This window comes from Lissotriton helveticus, chromosome 5_1 (genome assembly GCF_964261635.1).
Source record: "Lissotriton helveticus chromosome 5_1, aLisHel1.1, whole genome shotgun sequence".
NCBI lineage: Eukaryota > Metazoa > Chordata > Amphibia > Caudata > Salamandridae > Lissotriton > Lissotriton helveticus.
The window spans coordinates 926,118,979-926,135,216 of NC_136065.1; the positions used below are offsets into that span (position 1 = coordinate 926,118,979).

A 16,238-nucleotide genomic window follows, 5' to 3' on the forward strand; every position below is an offset into this window, starting at 1 on the left:
TTTTGGCCCCCCACAACACCCGCAGTACTATCCAAATATGTTTCCCCAGCCTTTTTTAGGGAGGGGTCGAGGTGGAAGGGGCAAACGGAGAGGTCCCAACCAGGTACACTGGGAACACACAGAAGCTGTAGGGGACAACACCCGCAGCAAGACACAAGAACAGAGACCAGGTACAAGCAATCAGAGACTCTAGTTACTAATTTGTCCTCTGTCACCTTGAGCCCAGCAGAGACAAATATTTTGGAGAAGGGTCTGGGTTTTGTTCCTACCCCACGATTAGATCGGTTCAAGCTACACTGCGAATTGACGGAGTTTTTTTCCGCAAACTAAGATTAAAAAGCTTTTTTGAACAGCAGGTGCGAGACCCCTCACAGACCATCCAAAGTGACACTTGTTTCAGATTAAAGTCTACTTTCACTCCTCCACCACACACAACACCTCCAGACATATTAGCTTTTGAAAAAGCTGTTATCAATGAGGTAGAAGCCTTATCAGAACCAATGCCATATAAAAATCTAACGGCAATTGAGTTCCAAGCAATACAGTCACTGCAGAATAATACCAAAATTGTGATCAAAAGTGCAGATAAGGGAGGAGGTATAGTTATACAAGATGTGGAAGACTACGATAGGGAATGTCGCCGCTTCCTGAACAATCAAATAAATTATGTGCATTTGAGAGAAGATCCATCCGAATTTTTGAAAGCTAAGATCTTAGAACTAGTTACAACAGCAGAAAGTGAGGGCCTGATCTGCAAACAAGAAGCAGATTTTTTGACAACTACGGAAGGCAAAATACCATACTTCTATACTCTTCCAAATACCTACAAGGGTGTATTTCCACCCCCTGGGCGACCGATCGTCTCGGGTCTGGGTTCTTTGCTAGAGCCTCTTTCCAAATATTGTGATATTTTTTTCTAAGACCAATCATCGAGTCTACAAGCACCTATATCAAAGATACTAAAAGCTTATTAGCTATGCTGAAAACAATCACTATACCAGAGGAACCTTGTTTCTTGGTAACAATGGACATCGAGAGTCTTTACACCTGTATCCCTCAGGATGCCACGATCAGAGTGGTCTCAGACATGTTACAACATTCTACATGGGAGTTCAACATCTCACGTACCATTGTCGTGGAATGTGCCACCCTGGCTTTGAAACTGAATTTTTTTGAATATGAAGGTAACATCTATCTCCAAGCCACTGGCACCTCAATGGGGAGTACATTTGCGCTGAGTGTGGCGGGTTTGTATGTTTATAATTTTGAATGTGAACACATCCTCCCCCAGACCAACCCTTTTGCATCAAATGTGATACTATGGCAACGTTACATAGACGATGTTCTACTGATTGGGAAAGGAGAGGAACACGTCTTGCATACCTTCTTTGAATGGGCCAATAATCTTGATCAACATTTGAGATTTACTCACGAATATGCTGAGGACAAAATCGTTTTCTTGGATGTCACCATTACGAAAGTAGGCAACCAATTGCGGACTAAGACCTACTATAAACGAACTGCAAAGAACAACGTATTGCATTATTCCAGCTTCCACCCCCAATCATTAAGGAAGAATCTCCCTTTTGGGCAGTATCTACGGATATGACGGAATTGCAGTGAACTCAGGGATTTTAAAGATCAAGCCCAGGATCTCACTGATAAGTTACAATGGAGAGGTTACCCAAATCATTTGCTGCAAAAAAGTTTTAAGAGGGCACGAAACCAGCATAGGGATGCTTTGCTGGAAGATTACCCCAAAGATACATCAACTGAGGTACCCCTAACATGTGTAACAACGTTCAATTCAGTGTCCAATGTTATAAGCCTGTGTATTAACAAACACTGGAGTATAAACGGGCAAGGAGCCTGAAGGACTCTTTGGTTCACACTCGCCCAAGAAAACAACAAAAGGAGAACATGGTCAGTGTACTTAACACCTGGGGTTTACCGCCAATTAATGGGCATTTTCCTTGCGGTGGATGCAGTGTCTGTCATTTAACAACTAGTACCAAAACACTGGATCGCAAACCTGGTAGTCAATGGCAACAGCGTAACCACACAAATTGTAACTCCTGTAATGTTGTTTATTTGCTTACCTGCCCTTGTGGGCTGAGATATGTAGGGATGACAAAAAGATGGATTAAACTCCGCATCTGTGAGCATCGGAGTAACAGCCGATGTCAAAAGAGTAACACTAAATTGACACCACACTTTCTACAGGTAAAACACACCCCGAATGACATGGCGATATACATATATTCTTTGTAAGAGTTGTTTCTAAGTCGTCTTCGAAAATTAATTTTTATTAATATTTCGCTGACTCGTTTACACCTAATTTACATGCAGGCCATGTGATGTACAAATACTGCTTTGAAACAACATTAATATACATTTTGGAAAAGCAGTTTTTTTACTGTAGGGTAATAGCAGTCACTATAGCTTTAAGAGCTGCTCTGTAGTGACGCAGACACGTGACGGTCATGTGACACGGACGGAACTCCATTTACTTCCGCAACTCAGCCCAACTAGTTGTTATTCGGGCTACGGATGTGTACTGACTAGGTTGAAGGAGGGGAGTCGTTGTAAACCAAGTAAGGGGGACGCTTTGATGGCCGATGGTCTGGTATTTCATTGCGTGGTATTTAACTAGTTTGGCAGCTCCTTTATCGTGATAATTTTGTTGCCTCACAGATTGGAAACAACGTGAAGATGAACCCCCTCCGTAAGCCCATGGTGTATGCACGACGAACTCGTGTTGTGAGTGAGCCTTGATTTTCTGTGTTACTGTTTTTAATTGTATGTATGATCCTAAGCCCCCTTCTGCTGAGGGGTTGGTGATAAGGATATTTTAATTGGGGTACGCACTATATGTCATGTCTTTTTCATGAAATTTTCTTGCATTGGGGGTAAGACCATAATCGATAGTCTGCCGGCCGAAAGGAGTGTATATAATCCTTTTTGGATATCTGAAATTAGCCAATTTTTCCATTTAAAACATACAGTGTGCTAATGCTAACTGTATTACAATTGTGTTTGTAGTCTAATTGACCACATTGAAGTGAATCTAGGTGTTGCAAAGGAGAAACTTCTTCGTTTTTTGGTAAAAAAATCAGTAAAAAGAACGATGTTGGTTTCTGGTGATTATGTAACTTAACCAGATGGGACAGTTTTGTTGTTATTTAACATAATGGTTTTATACTTCACAGGTTCTGGCCCCTGGGGAGTCCTAGTAGTGCCTACACGGGTAATACCGTGATTTTTTTCCTTTTTTTCACATTAATATCCTCACGGATAGGACACACCTTAGCGTGCGTGGACCATCGGGGATAATTGTTCTGGTCTTGAAGAAAGCTGAGCTGAATAGAGCATTAAACAGCTGAAACATGTCAACCTACACTTCCTAAGGACACAGTGGTTCAAATAATTAGACTACTGCGTGTCCTGTTCACTAGTTTTTAATGATACCAAATGACCTTTTAATAAAATTGTTTAGGGTACAGCTGTTATCTTTTACATTTTCACATTAATTTCACTTGAGCACAATACACTATCCCATTACAATAACCTGCTCCGCTGCAAAGCAGGCGTTGTAGCACACTGGGGGACATTCGGTTCCCCCAGTGGGAACCCAATGATGAAGCATGTCACCACCAGGTTGGTGAGTGAGGGTTCTTCTAAGAAATAAGGTTTCTTTCTTTATTCAACACTTCACTGGTTATCTTTCTTTGCTTTTGTTCTTTTTGGCGTTGTGTTTTGGTTGCTGTGGTGAATTTTCATAACAGCACCATTGAGTCACTCCTATGTTGTTATAATAGAATTAATTGGGGTAAAGGAGTGTCCTAAATACCCTGACTCTCCTGTTGTTTAAAGAAAATATAAAACAAGCCAGTTTAGAGTGTACTGTGTAGTGTCAATGCAATGGATCCTCTCAGTATACAACAAAGGCATTAAACAGGTGCTCCCTGGGCAGCTAACGTGTGTAAGTATTTATAAGTTAGTCTCGGCGCATGCGTTCTTTCACAACTGCCAGTGCGTACTCCTACTGAGGCGCGTGACACCCTCACCAATTCATTCCTGGAGTATGATGTAGAATAACCAGCCCACAATGTACCAAAAGAGGCGCCTTTGAGTTGTGTCTAACGTTTGTACAAACGCCTTTCTGAAATAGGAGTGAAACTCGGGCACACAGGCTATATTTAAACTAGCAGGGTTCATTCATAGTGAGTTCTCTCGTGTAAAGTACATCTAAGGCCAAACATTTTAATGAGTAGAGTCACATTCAAAGAATGAGCCTGGATGGCCCGAGCCTTTGCTTTTCATGTGCTAAGACACAGCGCCTCCTCACATTTTACCGCTCTTAGCGCGTAAAATACCCACACAGGGCTAGACCATGTATTGTTGGTTTTTTACGTTTATTCTTTTTTACTAATGAATCCCTGCTTATGCAATAAATAGCACAGTGATTGTGTTTCCAGGTCTTTAAATTTGGAGGTGCAACTCCAGCGCCAGTAAAGTCTCTTCATCGAGCAGTTGAATGATCACTGGTTGATGATTGTAAAGGAATAATGTCCTCGTGAGTCTTGCTCATTCAGAACCTTCCGTCCCGAATATTTGCTCACCACCAAGAAAACACTGACTCCCTAGTAGAGGTACAGCAGCTTTTATACGTCAAACTGATAACTATATCACTCACCGAGTAGGGTTGCAGAACCTCTTTTAGTAATGCTAGACCTCAATTAAATGTCCCAGTTAAAGAAGTGTGCTCTATCAACACCTGCTCTTTTGTATTCCTAAATTGAAATATAAATGGGCTTTGACAGGTCCTTTGTCTATCATGCCACCAGATTGTGTAATCAGCTACTGCCCCACTTTCTCAAAATGGTCAATCTTTAAGCATTCAGAGCATTAATTCAAATGCCCCGGCTGTAATCATCCCCGTCAGGAGTCGTTTACCTGGGTTTGGATCTCAGTTTACCTTTTGTGTGACTGAGGGGACACTCTTTGTGTTGTATTTTAAGGTGTATCATCAGACTGATATTCATATGACATTTACTTTTCTGTCCTGGCTCTTCTCCATTTTCACCTCGGGGGTATCTTTGGCATCTAGCGGCAGGGGTAAGGACCTGCTTCCGTACCTGCTAATAGAGTATTTTGTGTGCTGGTACCACACATGCATGCGTGTCATGCACATCATGCCTCCATCGCTGAACTTGCGTGCACCCTCCCTAGTTCACTTTTTTCTGTCAAACGGTGTTGGTGGGCACCTGCTTCACTTGTGCTTAGAGAATTCCTTGCATAATGCCCAACATGACTCTCTTGGGGCTTATTGTGGAGTCTCTTTCTTCTGTTCTAATTTCCACTGTCGCCTTCACTGCCTGATGCAAGTGGCTTTTCAGGTAAGAGCATTGCAACTGGCCATGTTCTTGCTAATCTATGCATGCAAAGATCAACCGCATCAGGGTGAACAGCCTGAGCAGATGAATCCACACATCTCATGAGCAGGAAATAGTCCAGGAAATTGTCCACCTAACTTCAACGCCTGTGGTTGTCCACCTAGGGAAGTTTTTGTAACTCTACTGAGCAACAGTTGTGATCTCTTTGCTTCTTGGACTTAAAGGTGACAAATGTTTTAACCACCACCCCAACTTCACTGACACCAACAGTCCTCTATAAGATCAGAAAGTATCCCTTGGTGCCTTCACATAGGCCTTGTTCGGTCGCATCTTCCTATTTACTTCCTCTACCTCAGAAGAAGTAGCACATCCTTCTCTCCCTGTGAAGAGAACTTCTTTAATGAATGGAGGGAGATTGGTACACCCCTGACAACCACTGCGCAGCTGGAACACGTCTCCTGAGAAACTGACTTTCTTTCTGGACGTGGCCAGAGACATATATGCACCAGACTAACTCTTGTGGCCTCTGGAGGCAGTCGAGTGACTGTCGACGCAGCCAGTGCACTATGGATAATGTAAATGCATCACTCATTGATATATGCTACATCTAGCCCAACCAACATTCAGTGTCAAGGCTCACTACACCGGTTATAAGGTGGTATCTGTGACATTCTCCACACATCTGCCTGTCAAAAAACATGTCAGACTGCTAAGTGGGCTACCCAAGAACCTTCTGCTCTCTGTTTGCTCTCAGTTTTTTGAGTGATGTGAGATTTGACCTGAAAGTTTACCTCAACGTGATCTCTAGGTCTAAGCTGCAAGAGCGGCCTTTCTCCTCATTCTCATTTAATCAGTTCTTTCAATAGAACCGCGAGTTAAGAGTGGGAAAGAACCTGGCCATCATAATTGAATTAGGTTACTTTTGTGGTGTCTGCTTTACTCTTAGTTCTTTCCCAGGTTCAATGCCCTCTTGTTGACTCTTTAGCCATCAGTTACAAAGCCCACGCCTGTTGGCTGTTTGTATAAAACAAGCATTGGCATAGCCAATAGGTCTCGCCTTTGGGACCTTATAAGTGTTTAGCCAAGCAACAGTTGATGTTGTTGCACCAAGGATATTGTGCTGCATAACTAAATACTTAAGGCCCTAAAGGCGAGACCTATTGGCTATGCCAATGCTTGTTGTATTTGTGTGTATTGTTTTAAGGTCCGAATTATAGAAATTGCTTGGGCCCGGTAACCCCGTCTTCCACTAATGACTCAGTGAGGGTCCTTGGATTCCAGTAATGATTCAGTGGGGTCCACAGCACTCAAAACCTTAAGAACCACTGTCTTAGAGGGTGCACAGAGAGATTATGGGGTCATGAATGGATTAGCAATCCACACTGCTGTTGAAGCTGTTGCATACTTCATAAAACATGTGACCTGTCCATATTTGATCTAAAAATCTTCTGAAATCATTGACTACTAACAAATGTAATTTTCCTCATTTTTATTCATATTTATCCATTAACTTGATTGCATCTTCTGATCTGGAATAGTAAGACCTGTTTTCACTTACACACAGCACAAACACATTTCCAACCCAAAATGCACTGGGAGCATCTGAAAGTTCAATATAAATGTTCACATAAAAGGTCTTGTATGTTCAGTTAAAGTCATTATTAACATCAAATCCCGTGCACATCTACATTCCCACTATAGAACGGCAATCGTCTTATAGAAAAAGTAGCATGTTTGGCCTGTTCTGACTATATAGCTTGTTAGTCACCTTAAATGTGTAGATTACTATATTATAATTTGTTGAATGTTATTTTCTAGGAAAGAGACCCACTGCTCAGCAAAATTGTCATTTGCTACACTCGGAATAAATGATATGTTTTGTTATTAATTTAAATCTAAAATAATATTGTCGGTCTTATCCGTTTATCATCATACACCTTTGTTGTAAATTGTTAACGGTATTTCTGTGATTTCTAATTTCCTGTGACATCTTTCTTACTTTTAACTAGAAAAAGCCTTTCTTCATTTCACTGATGAGAGAGATACAGATGGAGAATTGGGCAGGCAGGTGGAATGATTGACAGAATGGCAGATCATACAGGAAAGATAGACATGTAGGCAGAGATAAGAACACATCCACGCTTGTCAGGTAAACGTCTCTTTGAAAGGCAGGCAGATAGAAGGATGGGAGGGCAAAGGTACAGACTCGAAGATGACATTTAGCGAGGGAGGGCGATAGAGACATTAGTGGAGTGTTGCATACATGAATGCTTAGATACTTGGGCAAAATACAGAACAATGGAAATAAACTGAAAGATAACAGAGCAGGCAAACTGAACGATGGCCAAATGAATGAGGGATGAATAGGCAGGGGAGAGGATTAAAGGACAGCTAGATGAGAAGGAATATGTTCGGAGGTAAGGAAAATCTGAAGGATGACAGAACAAGGAGAGCGATGAACAAAGAAAGACAAAGAGGCAGAAAGATGTGCATAATAGAATCCTACAGTCAATGGAAAGGGAAGTTGGAGATTAAAACAGAGACAAACTGCCGGAAGAAAGAGAAATCCAGAAAGGGCAACAAGCGCGCTCGTGCCTCGCACTGCTAGTTAAACAAGCCGGTAATGTTGTGCGGGCGCGAACGGGAGTCGTGAGCACCTGCGCGAAAGTGAAACAGAACATTGGAGAGGCGGATCATGGCGCGCGCTTGTGCGCGTAATAGCAAGCTGGTGGCTGCCTTTGGTAGCACTTTAAAAAAAAAGCTTACTAAATGTCTCGCCATCCAGCGCATGCGCTGGCTCTAGCGAGACCTAAACAAAGGGAACTAGAGAGAGAGTGCAAACGCACAGGGATTGGCACTTGCTATGTTCGACACCTACAAGAGAAACTACTTTTACACAGCTATAGAAGCAACTTCCTATCCTACCATTACATGGCAGTAATGCCTGAAAGTTGATGAGGAGAAAGAGCATCTTGACTAAGTAATGTGGCACAAAATGGTGGGGGTCCTTTGGACGGAAGGCGAAAATAACTTATCAAAAGATTTGTGCCAGTCTGGCAAAGGCCCATTTCGAAGCAGTGCAAAGAATGGTGAAAGATCTAATTGTACCTGGGCAAAACTTGCAAATATATAAAAATCAACAGATATAAGTGGTACCATCCTAACAGCAGGCTTCAACCCGATTGGTACAAAAAAACAAAACTGGTAACAGATTGGGGAAGAAATCGTATTTGCGCCCAGGTGTGCTTTTAAGTTCTTTGTTGAAAAATAGAAGTGCTTCCTGTATTATGTGTCTTAACATCCTTCCTATACTAGCCGTGTCCATCACTCCTCATGTAATGTCAGTATTGTGGTATGTCGAACCTAATTGCACTGTATGCTTTCAATTTCCAGCAGGGGATGTTTGTTTTATAGAAAATGGTTTTACTCAACATCTACTAGTGGGCAAACCTATAATTTTGTGACTTTTCCATCAAGGTTTTCGTTGTTACCTTGGGTGCTAACACTCCTGCCAGCATATATGCATTCAGCTGCGTAGCTAGATTGCAATTAGACCTCATGCCAACAAGGAGATTTACGCCACTCGACTCTAAAGAAAAACAAATATCAAAATAAAGAAATATAAAACTGCAATTTTCTGCCTGTGCCAAAAGCTCCTCCTGGATTTCATTCCTCACTCAGTGGGATGGTTGTCTTCACCATACTGGTTCTTGGTCATGAAGATTTTCTGAAGTGGGCCATCTGTGGCTTAGTTGGTGGGTTCTGCCCCGAGGTGAACATGTTCCCATTTGCAGCTGCAGTGACATTCTGATCTTCCTCACTAGGCTGGTAAGCCCACCACTACTCCACCTACTAGATTGATGTTGTTTCCACAACATTTGTGGCACTTTGGGGGGTAAATATCAGAATTTGGATGTGGGTCAGGGTAGATTCTGCTTGCCACATACTGCACAACAGCTGAAATGTTTTATAATTTGATAATTGTACCAACGACTTCTAATAGATTAAACAGACTGAGGGTCTGTATTTTTTGGGTGGTTGTATCTCCATGTGGATCCCAAGTACTTTAAAATCTCAGGCCCCTTCTTCAAGACTTGTAAGACAGCCTTCCATTCTGGGAGCAGAGTGGGAGCATCTTTGGACTGAGTAAAGTCATAAACAATTTTGACGCCCGTGGAAATTACTTGTACTTGTTCTTGGGCTGTAATGTGTGCTGGATGACACCACAGTCAAGTAATATAGGGCCACATGCATCAACATTTGGAATAGCGATTACCTAATTGCGATTTTCAGCGAATTCCAAATTTATGAAACTCCAAGAGTTTCATTTAGGGATTTGTAGTGCCTCACAAATCGACCTACCTCATTAATAATAATGAGGTAAACCGAAATTTGCGACTCCCTAGGCATCGCTGAAAACACAGGGATGGTGGCCTGCTGGGGTCAGCAGACCACTCTGTCCATGATTGCTTTTCAATTAAGCAATCCTTTTTTTTGTAAATGCAACCCGTTTCCCTTAAAGGAAAACGAATTGCGTGCCTGCTCTTAAAAAACATTTTCGTCCACCATTCCCAAAGGGGAAGGAGTTTCTTGTGGACCCTTTCCCGTTTGAGAATGGGTTATCACCAACTTGAAGTTGGTGGTAAATTGCAAATGGTTTGCGATGCATTCACTGTCACAAAACATTCATATATACCTCTGCGAATAGCTATTTGGAGGGACGCCCTAAACACGCCCCTTCCAAATAGCGAATAGCTAACCCATTTTGCGTATCGGTAACAGGTTACCGAATCGCAAAATAGGGTTTGATACATGTAAAAAGCCTTTTTGCATTCGCGAACTGGCCGTTTCTACGAATCGGCCCACTTGTGAACGCAAAATTGGTTGATACATGTGGCCCGTAATCTGTAACTTTCATAGCAACAAAGAGCATTCACTCATTAGCTACGCCTGCAGTGTTTGGTATGCAAATATGCCACATACAGTCTTCTTTGTGAATCATAAACAAATAGGTCCCTTAAAAATAATTTGTATAGCGACAGAAATCTTTGCTATTCATCTGCCTCAGAAACTGTGACACTTCTGTGCATGAAAGTGAAAGGTAAGCTAGGCTGGTTGTTCACAATGCCTTTTTCCTTTGCCTTCTCAGCTTGGCCACCTTTTTTGTAACAGGACTTCCATGTCTCTGAAGGAAGTGTAGAATGCTGGTGTGATGTCCATCCTGGGGTTGAATCAAGATGATTTATGAAGAACCTTTCCTATCCAATGTGCCCTCTTTGGCATTCCTTGTAATGTGCTATGCTGGTCTACTAAACATTTCATTCTTTTGGTTGGGATCCTGTCAAACACATTTCATCCTCCCCCAAATCCTTTCTCTGTGCTGCTAGTGCAGATACCATGCAAGTGAACTAGTTACCATACAAGGCCCTCAGTTACCACAGCTCCTATCATACAAGCTGGGAGAATCACAGGAAAAACAAGTGCAATAAACACTAGAGCGCAAAAGCTGGTACAAGGATCCTGACCATAAGTTCTGACAGCTCACATTTAGCCCTTGGAAACTAGACTTATCATTGGTTGAGCAGATGTTGTACCAGTTGGTTCACACTGACCCAAATGGCAGGACATTTTATCTATTTTTATCTCAAAAGAGGTATCGAACCCTTGTTCCCTGCTGGTCCTCTGACAATTTTGGCGAGGCGTTTTCAGGCTTCTCAATCCTTAATATAACCCGAGGGCCCCTGAAGGGACCAAACAATTATATGGCCTAGTGTGGTAGGAATATCAGGGATAGTAAGGACTCAGGCTTCATAATTCCTATCTTTATTACATAAAGCAGCCTGATCTAGGGGTTCCTCCTTACCTCATGTGCATTATCTCCTTCGGGATTTTCATTAAGACTTTAGCAGCTGGGCCTAATGTTGAATCCTGGATGTTGCAAAGTGTGGGATAAGGCATGTCTTCACCTCTTTTTACCCTTCTATGTGAAAGAGACCCCCAGTCTGCATTTTCACCTTTGATTGTGGCACCTGTGCTGAAGGATCCCTTAGCATCCCATTTAGCTGTGCGTCCACAAGCTTTTGCAGCTTCTCAGCCTGAGGGTGTTGTGTCTTTTCTGGCATTCACTTCATGTATGAAACAAAAGCCCATGAAGTTGGATTTTTCAAAGATGTACTACCGTAAATGACTGAGCCCTCAAGGCTCAACTCCTTAGGTCGTGTCTGTGGTACCCACTTCACATTGCTGCAACCCCCCCAGTCTCTTTGAATCGCCAGCCTGGCACTAATGGGGGTCATTGTGGTTATCCAGTATTTGGGTGTCTTTCATAGATTCACATGCCTGAATCATTCCCCGTCGTCGAGACGGGAGCCTCCGGTAAATAAAAAAGTAATGTCCTATAGACATACATAGAGAAAATAGGCCCAAGGGTCTCCCCTTAGTGGCCTTTCCTTGTCCTTATGTAAAAAGGACCAAACTCTTACAGTCAGCCAATCAGCTCCGACCTCCCTCTAGGACCTCCCTGGGAGGAGCCCCAGTCCCTCAGATTTTCTACCGCACGTTGTGCTAGGGAGTCTCCAGCTTGAGCTCTGCTCAAGATTACTTATACTCATCTAAACTTTCTTCAAAAGTGATTCCTCGCTCTCAAACCTTCAAGGATTCTTCACTACACTGTTTGCAGTAAGTGGCTTCTTTCCACAAACTTCTTCCATGTCGGAGTCACAGAAGAAAGCCCTGTTCAGGGCCTGCTCTTCCTGTGGGAAGAAGAGGATCCATGTGGATGATAAGCATGAGTTATGCTTGTACTGCCTTTACCCAGATCATGTCTCGGACAACTGCAGGATCTGTAGGTCTTTCCCTAAAAAGACTGTGAGAGACAGGGAAGGACGCCTTCTCATCTGGCTGGACAGGCTGAAGGTTAGAGACAATCTTGAATCTTCTGAGAGCAGTGTTTCCAAAAGCTCAGAAGTCTCTAAAAAGAGGCCTAGGGTATCTTCCCCGGGCCCCTCAGACACTCCTCCTAAGAAGACAAAAAAGTCTTCAGAGGCGAGATCTACGTCATCTTCAGTGTCTGTTCAGGCTGATCACACCTTCAAAAGACCTGCTCCATCGTCTACCAGACAGACCCACAAAACAACCTCTGTCACTACCACTGTGTCGACGACATCAGCGTCATCGCCTTCAGCATCGACGACGACGACTACTTCCTCAACATCATCAGGTAGACCTGTTTCCTCTATTATATTACTGCAATCGTCGTCGACGACGAAGACCCTGTCGACGACGAGAACCACACCATCGACGACGGCATCGTCACTGACGAGCCCACCGTCGTCGAAGAACTCACAGACGAAGACACCGTCGACGGCGGGCTCGCCGTCGACGAAGGTACCGACGACGACAACATCGTCATCGAAGTCGTCGACGACCAAGGTACAGTCGTCCACGCAGTCGACGACGACACCGTCGACGAAGACACCGTCGACGAAGACCCCGTCGACGCCGACACCGTCGACGAAGACACCGTCGACGAAGGGACCGTCGACGAAGGAACCGTCGACGAAGGAACCGTCGACGAAGGAACCGTCGACGAAGGAACCGTCGACGAAGGAACCGTCGTCGTCGACGAAGTTACCGTCGACGAAGGGGTCGTCGTCGACGACGAAAGAAGACTCGTCGTCGGAGATGGCATCGGAACCATGGAAAAAATCCGACCTAGTAGAGATGCCGACCCTCATGCCACCGCCGTCGACGACGCACTCGACGTCGACAGGAACGCATGCTGCGTCTAGCAAGTCTAGAAAAACGCAAATTACCCCGGAAACCACGTCTCCGAGCAAAGTGGAGATGCAACCACCTCACGACATCTTCCAAAGTGAGGAGTCCGAAGAGGATGACCACTTGGGTCCAGCTACCTCCATCTCGGACCTCAACGTCAAGTGCCAAAGCACAGATGAGGAGCAGGAGGACCTAACTTTTCAGGAACACTCCATCCACACTAGTGTCCGCACGGAGGTCACCCCCATGATATGCCTGCCGGCAACTCTGGTCAATGACCTGCGGTTCCTTGTGCAAGACTACAAGCAAAGATTCCCGGATGCGGACAGTGGTCATCAGACACCGGTAGACCATACACCAGCGTCTGCCCCAAAACGGTCTCAAACTCAACCCCAACCCCACCGTGAGACCCAGCCTCAGGTGATGGACTCCTCGGACGACGACGAGGAGGAGGAAGAATTGGAGGAAGGAGAAGTCCAGGAAGTCCACTCGGTCCACTCGGACCAGGATGGAGATAACGAATATGGAGATGACGAGTATGTAGCGCCATCCCCGGCTTCACCTGAACCGCGACAGGCGGATTCGCCACCTGTGGACATAGCAGGCTTCCACAAACTTGTGGAACGGGCAGCGAAGAGATTCCATATGGTAGTGGAATCAACGGAAACGGACTGCTTCCTGCATGACTTCAAAGAGCAGACACAAAAGGCAACCAAATCTATTCCAATCATAGAGTTCTTGTGGGAACAGGGCAAGAAATTGATGCTGACACCCGCTTCCGTGCCTGCGGTTGTTCCGCGCCTGGACAAAAAATATAAAGCCCCACTTAAGGCGGCGGCTTGCCTCAACGGGCACCCAAAACCTGACTCGGTGGTCACGCAGGCGGCCCAGAAACACTCCCGCAACCCTTCCTCCCCACTGTCCGCTCCTCCGGACAAGGAAGGCAGGAAGCTGGACACGATAGGGAAGAGATTCACGTCCACGTCGGCCATGAACATCAAGATCGCAAACTCCATTGCCTTGTTGGGGCGCTACAATCGCCAACTCTGGGAGGACATAGCCCCATACCTGAAGGAACTGCCTGATGCCGTAAAGGGGGAGGTCAAGGCTCTCCTGTCGGAAGGTCAATCTTCGGCGGCGGAAATAATTGACTGCGCGATAGATGCAGCCATGACTGGCTTCCGTCAACTAGCCGGAGCGGCTGTGCTACGCCGTCAAGGATGGCTGAAGGCGACGTCGTTCCGCCAGGAAGTGCAATTGAAGGTGCTGGACATGCCCTTCGACGGCCAGCATCTCTTTGGGGACAAGATCGACGAGGCACTGCAAACTATCAAGAAGGACACCGACACTGCAAGGGCGCTAGGCACGTTACAGTCCCGGAACCAGTCCTTTCGAGGGAACCGATCCAGAGGTCAGTCCTCTTATCGCGGTTCCTACCAGAACCGGTCCTCGTATTCCTCTGCCAACAAAAATCAGTACCAACATAAACAACAACAAGCCCGTCAATCTTCATACGGACGATCTACCTTCAGGGGCAGGAATTCCAAAAGGGGCACTGGCGGACGCCAGTGACCGATTACTCCAGCCAGTCCCACCACCCTCTACATCCTTTCAAATTGGAGGAAAGCTGACCCATTTCCTCGACAATTGGCAACACATCACCACGGACCGATGGGTTCTCCAAATTATAAGATTCGGACACTCTCTCGAGTTCACGTCCCGACCTCCCAACACACCTCCCAAAAGGCGGACGCACAAACATCTACGGCTCCTTACCCTAGAACTCGCTATAATGCTACAAAAAAGAGCAATCGAACGAGTTCCAGCATCCCAGAAGGGGAAGGGGTTTTATTCACACTTCTTTCTTGTAAAACAGAAAGAGGACAAGTGGAGGCCCATTCTAGACCTTCGGGCACTCAATGCCTTCCTACGGAGCCAATCGTTCAGAATGGTGACGATTCAAGAAATCCTGGGCACTCTCGAGCAAGGAGATTTCATGACATCCTTAGATCTCCAGGATGCCTACTACCACGTCCCCATCCTCAAGCGTCACAGAAAGTTCCTGCGGTTCGAGGTGGCGGGCCGACATTATCAGTTCAGAGTCCTACCATTTGGCCTCAAGTCCGCGCCGCGGATCTTCACGAAGTGCCTAGCTCCGGTGGCGGCATATCTGCGTCAATTGGGTCACCAAGTCTTCCCTTACCTAGACGACTGGCTGGTGAAAGCACCCTCAGCCGAGGACGCGGCAGCGTCCTCCTGCGCCTGCACCAATCTTTTTCAGAGGCTAGGATTAACCATCAATCTCAAAAAATCCTGCACCACCCCTACGACAAGGATCACCTTCCTAGGGGCTGTCCTGGACACGAAGTGCGTGAAGGCCTTTCCCTCGAAGGAGAGGGCGGACAAGATACTATCTCTGGCCACGGCTGTGGCGACAAAACCATACATCAAAGTGCGCACTTACACATCCCTCATGGGAATGATGTCTTCGTGCATCCTCCTTATCCCTCACTGCCGTCTCAGGATGCGCCCATTGCAGGAAGCTCTCGCAACCCAATGGACCCAAAGCACTGGCTCTTTCGAGGACATTGTGCAAATCACACCAAAAATGTCCACAAGCCTAGCTTGGTGGAGGAATCGAAAAAATCTGAATGTAGGATTACCGTTTCTCCTTCCGGCGACACCTCTGGTGGTCACCACGGACGCCTCCTTGGAAGGATGGGGCGCCGTTCTACAAGATCTTCGAATCAGCGGCAAGTGGGACCCTCAGGAAAAACTGCTCCACATAAATCTCTTGGAGCTGAGGGCGGTCTATCTTGCTCTACAGGCATTCCTGCCACGCATCCAGAACTCCCCAGTGCTCATCAAAACGGACAACACCACGACGATGCACTACCTCAACAAACAGGGGGGAACGCGTTCGCTCTCTCTATCACGCGAATCGCAGAAAATCTGGAACTGGCTAGTGTTACACGGGATCCAACTCAAGGCGGACTATGTCCCCGGAAAAGACAATACTATCGCGGATGCCCTGAGCAGGCAAAGATCCCTCTCCCACGAGTGGGA

At 45.4% G+C, this 16,238-nt stretch overlaps 1 protein-coding gene across 3 annotated transcripts in view; it reads left to right on the forward strand.

Annotated features, from left to right (window-relative positions):
* Nucleotides 1–16,238, forward strand: part of LOC144754997 (protein FRA10AC1) — a 312,415-nt gene that overhangs the window by 207,478 nt on the left and 88,699 nt on the right. The window lies entirely within an intron of this gene.